General features: G+C 39.2%; 1 long non-coding RNA gene across 2 annotated transcripts; it reads left to right on the forward strand.

Moving 5' to 3' along the window:
• Nucleotides 1-5,741: 5,741 nt before the first annotated feature.
• On the forward strand, nucleotides 5,742-9,574 carry LOC116180817. Of its 2 annotated transcripts, XR_004147166.1 has the most exons (4): nucleotides 5,742-6,674; nucleotides 6,725-8,305; nucleotides 8,400-8,947; nucleotides 9,244-9,574. It is a non-coding gene; the product is annotated as an uncharacterized LOC116180817 (long non-coding RNA). The 2 variants fall into 2 exon arrangements; XR_004147165.1 differs by having other exon boundaries at nucleotides 6,725-8,947.
• Nucleotides 9,575-11,096: the final 1,522 nt, after the last annotated feature.

Genomic DNA, 11,096 nt, shown 5'->3' on the forward strand with positions numbered 1-11,096 from the left:
CGTACACACAGACATGAGGTAATAAACAATTTCTATTGAACAATTTCTTTAGCTCGTAACTGCTGCGGCCAAGGTTTGTCCATTTTAGGAACGAAGGGCACCCTATAAAGATGCAGTAACGTGTACGTATTTTATACTCTAAAAGGTTGTTAAGATCAAGGATGCTTAATTATTGCTTCTTTCCTACTATTTATAAGAGTTTAGCCGATCTGAGCGTTATAAAGGTACCTACGGACAAGAAATTAGTCATTGTGATTGAAACATGTCAAAAATAATGTAATTATATTTCATAGTTTAACCAAGCGTACAAACGAATAATAATTAATGGAATTAAAAATTTCATTACCATGGTTTACTAATGGTTTTAAGATTGCCAGTTTAGGTGTTTTTATACAACGCTTCAAGATATGATTTAATTTTGCAAAAATGTAAAGTGATGAATAGGTCGCATCCATGGTCATTCAGTCTGTATGTAATATTACCATTTGTTTATCAAATAAGGTTCATATTGATTCACTAAAGAGCTGAAAAAGATCATTTGAACGGTACAGAATTCATAGAAGAGATATCTATACATTTTTAAAACCAATAATAATTAATAATAAGGGTTGGCCTCCTCTTCCCCAAACAAAGTTAAGGATCTCGAATTTTAGGAGGGTGGCAAAAAAAACTGCTGTAGGAGGATTGTAAGGAATCAGCGTTATACACTAAAATCTAATTATACCACTCGATTTTAATCATCTATGAAAGCTTATGTGTTGCGTCCAATTGTAATTTAATTTCCCCTTAACATTTCGGTTTTCCTCTTTATCGCTTTACTTCGTTACCCTCCGTTTTCTCTTCCAAACTTACTTAGAAACAAACATGGGCGAAGAAAAAGGGAATCAATAAAGGGTAGATTGCGTAGGTAGGGTCGTTTTGTTCATTCGTCTCCAAATAAGGAAGTCGATAAAAATGAAATTCGTTCTTCATCACCAGTAACAGTAGATTCAATAATTCTTCGTACCCGTCGTCAATCACTATCCGCAACCCTCTCATCGTCCCTCGATTATTCGTGGGTGGACAATTTAACCACCACCGTTCGTTCGTCTTCGCCGCTTGGCCTTGGCCGTTAAAACTACAAGTAAGTTCATTTTTCTATTAATTTATCGTTATGCCAACATCAATATTTTACAGATGCGCATTACTTCGTCATTGTGATTTCATTTCGTTTGTACAGAATTAATAAACAGCTTTTTGCGTACATTTCCTCTTTAGAAACGGTACGAGAAAAATTTCTTTTTCATCATACAGGTTGTTAATTACCAGCGCACAACATTGTTGGTCCTTCGTGCCTGATTCGTTTAGATAAAATCTTTCTGTGCTTTGCGAGGATTTCAAATTTTGCGATCTTTCAAAATTTGTGTTCGTTGATATTGAAGCTACTTTGATCAATTCGTTTTATTGCATATGCGTGTTTAATAAACCCGTTGTGGGAGTAATATTGAATTTGGTCGTACATTGTTCGAGAACCATTATAGTCTTTTATGTGTGTAGGCATCACGTTTGACATCTCACCTCGGCTGCTTCTGGTTCTTTATACTTGCCCTGCGCTATAACACGTTAAAAGGTATATACAGAGTGGCCCAACGAGAAGTATACAGAGGGCTTTTAGGGTATTCAATTTAGAAATTTCGAAAAATCCTCGAACACGTCAATTTTGTATTCGAGGGGGACAACTTTTGGAATACAAATCACGAACCCTCTACGTAGGGAGCTTAACCCCTAAAATTTTAAATAGAATCCCATGGCAAATGGCACATTATTTGAAAGCCAATTTAATCGTGATTACTATAATTCTACTTTTTTCTAAAAAAACCAAAACAAATGCGATCTAAGTCACCTTTATTAAAATTTTATTTTGACGCTTCAATTTGTTTGTTAAACTTAAGTGAATCTGTCAGTTCTCCGACAAAGCAGATTAGTAATCACGATTAAATTGGCTTTCAAATAATGTGCCATAGGATTCCATTTAAAATTTTAGGGGTTAAGCTCCCTACGTAGAGGGGTGAAGACTTGGGTTCGTGATTTGTATTCCAAAAGTTGCCCCCCTCGAATACAAAATTGACGTGTTCGAGGATTTTTCGAAATTTCTAAATTTAGTACCCTAAAAGCCCTCTGTAAACTTCTCGTTGGGCCACTCTGTATATGTATATGGGACCAGCACAAAAAACCAATTTAAAAGCAAAATGTTTAGAAATATACGAGACAAACACGGCGCGTAAAAGTTAAGATTTCCGGCAGGTAGGAGACACTTAAAACAGTTTAAAAGAATATATACTCAGTGACATGGAAATTGCAACACCAAGAAGAAGTAGGAATTGTTTCACCAAACTTGGTAGAAATGTTTAACTACTAAAAGGTAACAATTGATTAAAATTTCATTCATATGGATCAAGTGGTAATGGCTTATTTGACAGTTCTTTCATTTTTTTCTACTAATTTTATATGGTGTATGTTTTGCGAGATTTTGTTCAGTTCTTATTGTTTTCGCTTTTAATCACTTCTTTTGAGGCTGTGATCAGGCCTAGAATATGTCAACGTGGAATTTACCGCGAATTAAGAGAAGTCGACAGCTGTCGTATTGTTGGTTTTGGACGAAAGTGGTTTTTCTGCCAGAAAAATTGCAAATCACCTTAACCGAAGCCAATCCACTATGATTCGCTGCAATCAGGCATGGATTTGGGAAGGTCAGGATGGTCGCAGAGTGGGGGGAGGGGGGCGAAAAAGAACAATTGAAGTGCAGGACCGCCATCTTGGACCTATGGCAACAAGAGACCAATTTTCTAGCACCAGGTCAATTGCCGATCAATGGTTAGCTAACGAAGGTCGTCCTGTAACACTTCGAACGGTTTACCACAGAATCAGACCTTACGGCTTGCAATCCTATCGGCCACATCTTGTGTTTCCATTAACAGCCCAACACCGCCAGCAGCGTTTGGAATGGTGTAGGTTGAGACTACGCTGGAACCTCGAGTGGCATAGGGTGGTGTTCAGTGATGCATCCCGATTTTGTTTGGGTAAGCACGATGACCGTATGAGGGGCAGCCAAAGACGTGGAGAACGTCGCAATGTTGAATTTTCTGTTACGAGACATGTGCACCAAGATGTGGGGACTATGGTATGGGGTACTATAACTTATGGAAGTAGGTCTCTTTATTTATTCATTCGAGGTAATATGAACGCCCAGCGATATGTGGATGACGTGATACAACCCGATATTCTTCCACTTCTTCAGTAGTTGGAAGACCCACTTTTCCAGCAGGATAATGCCCATCCCCATATTAAAAGACGTTCTATGGACCTATTTGCACATGATAATGTCAATTTCTTGCCATGGCCATCCAGATCTCCCGATATATCGCCTATCGGGCATGTGTGGGACATTATGAAGAGAAGACTGATGAACTTGCCGCATTCTCCGCAGACCCTGCAAGCTCTAAACAATGAATTACAGGTTGCTTCAGTTTCTTGGTACACAATACCTCAAGAGGAAATCGGCCGTCTGCTAAAATTGATGCTACGAAGAGTGAGGGAGTGCGTAACCAATAGGGAGGGACTATTATTATTATTAATAAAAATATGTTTATATTTCGTTCTTTTTCTTTTAAATTTTAATCAATTGTTACTTCTTAGTAGTTAAACATTTCTACCAAGTTTGGTAAAAAAATTCCTACTCCTTCTTGGTGTTGCAATTTCCATGTCACTGAGTATATATGGGACGGACACGTTTAAAAGCAAAGGTATATAACACGTTAAAAGATGAAACACAATAAATAAAAGTTTTAGCTCTTATTAAAAAAGGTATATTCACGGGGCGATTAAAAGTCTAAAATAAAACGCTAAGGACGGACAGACGACGGTAGTTCGTCTCAGGTACTTCAAAAGTTATCACAGAGCTTGGTCACGAGTATATCATCACAGTTATTGGTCTATCACAGCCGACGCGGAGTTGTTCCCGCCTCTTGCACCGGGGTTGGGCGGTTGACTAGGCCTCCCTCGTCCCCTTTCTGCTTTCTGGATGGCCTCCCTGAATTTCGGGCACGCCATGGACCATGGCGCGTGTCCGTCCCCCTCACACACAGTGCATCTTTTCGGGTTGGTACATTTGTCTTTAAAGTGCCCTTCCTGGCCGCAATCCATCCATTGGTTTTTCCTGTCTTGCGCAGTGCACTTCATGCCTCTACCGTACAGCTCCCAGCACCTCGAGCATTTCTCGACCTCCACCCTCTTCCGCACTCTGCAGCGGGCCAAGCCGACCCACACTCTTGCGAGCCGGTCCATTTTTCCTCCAAATCCCTATCGACAAAGATTGTCGTCAACCTCTGGTCGTTCTCGCCTGTACGTATGGCCGCCACCTCCACCTCTTCTCCCTTGGCCCCGAGCTCCGCTACTACGGCCACCCTCACCTCTGTCTCGCTCGCCAGCTCGTCTAGGTCTATTATGTAGTACACCCTGGTCTCTCCCTTAATGCTGTACGTGGCGCCTCCCATTTCTCCTCTCAGTTTCTCCTTGGCCTTATCCACATGGCCCTTCTTCCTATCAAGGATAATCTTTAATCCTCCCTCTTCTTAACCTTGCTTTTGCGCCCTTCGATCCTATAGGTGAAGGCCCGTGGGTAACACGCATTCGGCAACCTTTCCGCATAGCTCTCGGTCTTCCCCATCCGTGTAGATTTTGATCGTATTATGCGTTTTGTTTTGTAGTCTTTTCACGGCCTTGGTCAGCGCCTTGTATATGCTTCTTTGGCCGAGTTACCCTCGATGGCCGCCATAGATATGAACCTTTCTTTAGATTCGGACTCCTCATCATTGTCCTCTATGACCGCTTCTGATTTCTTAAAGGTAAGGACTCCTCCCTTAAAGGTCTGAGCGTTGTCGACTTTTTTTTTTAACTCCGGGTGACGGACTCTTAGCTTTTTCCTCTCCTGATTCCCCTCTACGGTTGTGTAGAGGGTCATCTCGCTCCCCATCCAAATCCCAGAGTCCTCTTCCTCATTCCTGGCTGTGTCTTCGGGCCATGGCCTCTGGATGACCTCCCATACATCATCGTATTTGCCCCCTTCCTCTATGACTTCTCTTTCCTCGTTCGATCTCCTCCGCATTGATGATGACTCTGCATCTGGTGTATACTATCTTCCCCCTTGGTCACTCCGTCGGCGTCTGCGTTCTCCTTGCCGTTTGCTCGAGAGCGTCTGGTTGTTCGCTGATAAACTTGGCCACCTCCTCAGTCCCAAGCTGGGTGGCCACGCTCTTAAGTTCAAGTGTAACTTTCTTAATCTCCCTTTACGTGTTCTTGCAAATAAATCCATCTAGTTTTTCAATTTTCTTATTAACTTTATTGATGAGCATTATGATTTTGTTATGCATCGCCTTCGTGTTGGTTCTTTTGGGGTCCGGCATTAGTATGTCGACTCGCACCATTTTTCTCTTGGGGTTGGCGATCCCCTTCGGAACAGAGCACCCCGCTTCTTCGTCCCACTTCAGTTCCATTTCCCCACCCGGAACGGTTTTCTTCAGCTCCTGGTACAACGATTCCATTCTTCTACTGCTTTTTAAACGTTCGATTCGGTCTTATATAGTTCGAACCAATTTTTCTTTAGAAAAGGCACGAGAAATATTTCCTTTTCTTCATACAGTCCACTTAATCGTTTGTTAATCACCACCGCATAACGCTTATGTAATGTGTTTTAATAGGAGGTGCTCATTTTTGTCGGGACAGCTTTCATACAATACAAACTAAAGTTAGACATCATTGCAAATAATTTCCTCGAAATCCTCAATTTGTTAAACATATTGTACCTACATTTGTATATATTGCTTTGGTTTGTTGCGAAGTAGCGCATGAAAAGATGTCATTGTGCTGTTCACCTACCGTATACAACTGCAAGTAAAATTTCGTGCAACCATTGACGTACTAATTGCACTGGTATCAGTACCACAAATCTTTGTTATTCCACTAACATAAATTAAAACAACTTCATTCCCTCTTTACGTCGAAGAACGAGTTTTTAGTATGACTAGTTTCAACATTAGTGTGACAAACGCGACTCCCATGAGATAACGCCACAAAAAACTCGATCGAACGAAGGTTAAAGATGTAGTAGTATCTTGCCCATGGTCCTTATTTTGGGTATGCGGAAATTCAAAACGTTTATTTTAAGTATCCTCGAACTGCAAGGTACGACGAAGGACAATGCGACGCAACGTTCTTACACCAGCCAACTCCCCAATGTATTCAAATTGGTCGGAATAATTCCGTACCTATATGGAATAATAAGCAATTTAAACAAGTTATGCGTTCACCGATGGACTGGCGATTAGAAAAGTTTACAAGAAAATTGATAAATTGATCGATTCCCAAAATGGTAGCGAACTGGATCTCGCCGAAGATAGCAGACATGCTATAAACTACAAGTTTCCATATACATTCTGTTGCTTTCTCCAAATTGAATAATTTTAGTTTTTTTCGTTGGCAAAATTCTTACCGTTTTAATTTTGCGAGATTCCTTAAGCGTTTGAATTGATTTTATCGGCGAAATATATTCGGCAGTACCGCTATGAGAAGTTAATCCTTCTTTCAGGTCAGTGAACAATATCAAAAACCTCAACTTGGACATTTGTGAATGTCAAGTGGTACGTTCACGCAATATGTTTCACACGAAATAATTTTTACGCACTTTTAGAATTCGTGTTTGCACAAAGTTTTGCTGGTAGGTAGCTGTTTCGTCCTGAACAAAAAAACGGAACTCAATGAACCCACCCAGACACAACCGTTCCAATTCAAGTCAAAGTCGAATTTACCGACAGATAGTGTATAGGCAATTGTTTGGATTTGCATAATATAAAAACACTGTAGACGTAGAAAAAGTAAATGAAATAACGTGTATCTGTGGAGTATATACCCAAGATTCAATCTAACATTACAGACTTCGACGTTTTTTGACTTACTGCAAAAGATCAGCCGATTTTTTTATTCACATAAAGAATTATAAGCTAAGCCACTTTACAGTACCCTTAAAAACTCATGAAACTCGTCCAGTAGACAGAAAATGTAACAGATGGTCGCTTTAGGCTTGGAATCAAAATTTACAAAATTGCCAGTACCTATAGGAAATTTTATACGTGTGCCGCTTTATAAGGAAAGATAACGGAACTAATGCGAGAAAATAAAGCGCGTTAAGATAAGAAACGAGTGTTCAATCAAATAAGAGTCCAAATTTTGCAAGTGACGCATAAACGTGGAGCACCAATTAACTTCCTGTAAAGGCCTCGTGTTTCAAAATAAAACAGAAAATCGGTTCACATACGCGAATTTAAAGCGGAAAACTTAGCTCACACCATAGGTCTATTGACCGGTACAAATTTTGCATTGAGTAAATTTATTTAAATATACGAAAGAGTGACCACAGAAGTGAGAATTGACATTATTACTGCCAGTGGTGGAGTAAATATGTTTATAAAAAGGGTATCAAAAGTTACTGAAATTTAAGAGTGATATTTTTTTAACATGTTTGAATTCAGGGATAGTTTTTTTTTTTGTAAATTGCATATGGAATGGAAAACACGCCAAAAATTACAGACGTTTAAACTGAAAACATGTGGGGGATGAGGGAAGACAACAGGAACAACCCTCAGCAAGTGAAGAAGCGTGAACAAAAAAGAAGACAACATCCAGAAGCAGCAAGTCAGTAACGTTCAAGGATATTGCAACTAGCAAGCATGATAAAGGCATTGATCAAAGAAACGAGCAAGGCACAGAAAAAAAAACAAGAAATCCAAATTAGCGTATTAGAAGGCCATCAGAAAAAAAAGAAACCAGAAGAGAAGGAAAAGAGATACTCGAAGATGTGCGCCAAGATCTCAGGGCGAGCCAGAAGATTAAAGCTGACCAAGAGAAGCCAAGAGAAGAAACCAAAGAAGAAATATATCGCCTATGCAAGTGAAGTTAGGTGCAGTTAAGAATGAAGTTTATTGAAGTGTTTTATGTTTTTGAATAGGTTTTTTTTAGGTTAGATAGCTTAGTTGTTGGGATGATTCCAGTCAGTTTAGATTTTTTGTTAATAAGGTCTGCTAACTCAGGCCGAAGCTGCCCTTAGTTTTTTGTTGCTCATTAACCTTTCATCGTGTGTCGAAGAACCCGAAGTTATGAACCCCCGTACATTTATGAAATCGGCCAGCTTTGCTGAACACCCGGTATCGAGAAGCGTTTTAAGTTTGGTGCTTCGTTACTAAGGAGTTCCTGAATTTACTTATTTGCTCGACGAGTGAGTTTTCATTTTGTTTAATTGTATATTGGATTACAGATAACGCATCGTAGTAGTGTATTTATGAGTTTGAGTATATGATTTTTTCTTGCAGCCACCAAAAGCTGGTGTAACCGGGGAGAAGAAAGACAATTAATATTTTGAGATTTCAGCGCCGTTAATTAATTATTAAGCAGTTTAGTTTCCAATAATAAGTGAAAATCAGAATAGAAGCGAGTTCCCAATCGAGGTGTTGGTACGTTATCAGTTTGCAGCCTTGCATATGTGTAGATAACGACAACAGTCGTTGTGTCCGGAAAATACCAATTAGGCCTAGGTGTTAAGTGGATTAATGAGTATTGAAGTTTGAATGCGCCTAATTGACCGACGTTTTAATGAGTTGCAGTTTTCAAAAACGGTCGTGAGAGATGATTCCGAACGCGCTGTAATTTTTCCAGAAGGTTACAGGTTATCCCATTTCTTCCGATAACTGCACGCCGAGTAATTCATTAAAAACCGAATTAATTTGAATCGGTTTAGTACTGAATACAGCGAGGAGATGGAAATTCCCTATTCCACTTCCCCAAACTCCGGATTTCTTTATAAGGTTAACTCTTGATTTTGTGAGGGATCTTTTGCTGTTTGCCATTTTTGATTCTTGCCGTAAGTAACTTAATTTATTGAATAAATTTTTGCGAAACAGTACCGTAGTTTTATCTTTTGACATTTGCTATTGCCGTAAGTTAAAACTTGTGCATTAAATAACTTTTGTAAGTACCGAAATTTGAACTTTACTTTTGCAACCGTAACGTATTTACATTGTTTGCTTTTGTATTTTTGCTTATTACATTTTTAAGTACCGTACTAATCTCTAGCATTGCCCTAAATTTCTTTTTCATCCGTACCGTTTTATTTTGCTTTTGCATTCAGTTATGCGTATTCATTGGAATTGCTTTTAGCAACTTTTTCTACCGCTCCGTTATCGTAAAGGTGAGCCGCCATTTTCTGGACCTGACCTACTGATTCCTGGAACTACCGTTTCTCCGGTTGAGTTTTCACGCGGAGAGACCGAGACCGACCCGCCAAACCGTGGCTATCGCCGACCTCGACCAGGCGCGAGATTTTCGCTTGATGGCGCCAGAGTCAGCCGATTCTTGCTGCCGTTTCGCCATTGTACACCAACATAACTGGTTGTCGCCAATTGCAGCTATTAAATCTGTTAATTACAACATAATTTGTATATTTATTAACGAACTCCTAGTGAGGTCATGATATTGGACTGTCTGTGCGTCCGTCTGTCTGTCCACCCGTCCGTCCGTCCGTCTGTGGACAAAATAACTCCCGAACGGCTTCGAATTTTTCAGTTCTGTTTTCAGTATTTTGTTTATCATCGCCCAAGGAAGAACTGATTAAATGTTCAGTGACCCCGGAGCTCGTTTGCTATATTTGTATTTATTTTTCTTTTAATTAAATTTCAAATTATTATTCCGATAACATTCTTTAAATATGAAGCACACCGATTGTGTGAGAGCTACCCCAGTTCGTCGCAATCGTTTGAAAAAGAGAAGGGGGTACTGTAACAGGTTAAAAATGGACAAGATTTTGCCGGTATAGAAAATTCTATACGTGTACTGCTTGATAAAGAACGAGAACGGAACTAATATGCGAGAAAGTAAGGCGCGTTAAAATAAGAAACGAGTGTTCAATCAGATAAGAGTAGAAGCACTACAAAAGGAAAAATAGAGACGGCGAAGTCGTGTTATGTGTTATGTCAATATTTTTAACAATAAACTCAGTTAAATAGGTGTCGTTGTGAGAGACGTAATGATTGGTGCAATTGCTTAGTGCGAATTTTTTCCAATCATATTAAAGTTCGTTAATCTGTGTGTACACAAAGCAAAAAATTGAGCCCAAAATTAATAAAATAAAAAATTAATTATAAAGATTCTGTTTTCACGAGTTTTTAGTCTAAGTAGCCATGGACCTGGCCATGGACTATGGTAAAAGAAAAACATAGTCCATGGCTACTTAGACTAAAAACTCGTGAAAACAGAATCTTTATAATTAATTTCTAATACTAAAATTAAACACTTTCGCAGTTCCCACTTATAGCGCCAATCCCCTTTCCACGCTCTTCTCATTTCCGTTTTCTTTGCTTTCATTTTCCTCTACCTATCCTGTTCAAAAACTCTTCAGAATATTATTGCCACCTTGCCATGATCTTAGTGCTTTCTGAATTTAAATGTCCATTTTGGCATTGGATTCTAATCTTTCCTTGTCTTTTACTTTAATTTTTACACGTTAACTTTTTTTCTTGATTGCATACCTTGTACTTGTTTTAGACATATTTTCCACCTTTCTTCCTTCTTTGTTATATCGTCTAGCCTGTATCAATTTCCGTTTCTTACATTAATATATAATCTAATAAAAAAAAGGTTGACCCATAGGCCGAATCTGCTATAGAAAAGGTTGACATTCCGTTTGGTCGCATTCGAAATCTCAGTTTGTTTAGCTAAGCTGCATGTACCCTAAGAAGTGTGACTTCAGATATGCAATTCGATAGGACAGTTTTCTCGAATCCAATCAGACGCGCTAAACTAAATAACGCAGCGTCTTTTTCTTTATATACAAAATATTAGAATCAAAGTAATGGAATTCCTTCCTGTCATATTAGTCTATAAATAAAATACACGCAAGCAATTATGCGAGTCACGCTGCGGACATGTTTTTCCATTGTACGTAATTTTCCTCGACCTGAAAATCAGACCAGTAGATATTTTCCGAGTAGATAACCTGAACCACCCATCATCGT

This window comes from Photinus pyralis, unplaced genomic scaffold, assembly GCF_008802855.1.
Source record: "Photinus pyralis isolate 1611_PpyrPB1 unplaced genomic scaffold, Ppyr1.3 Ppyr1.4_LG9, whole genome shotgun sequence".
Lineage (NCBI taxonomy): Eukaryota > Metazoa > Arthropoda > Insecta > Coleoptera > Lampyridae > Photinus > Photinus pyralis.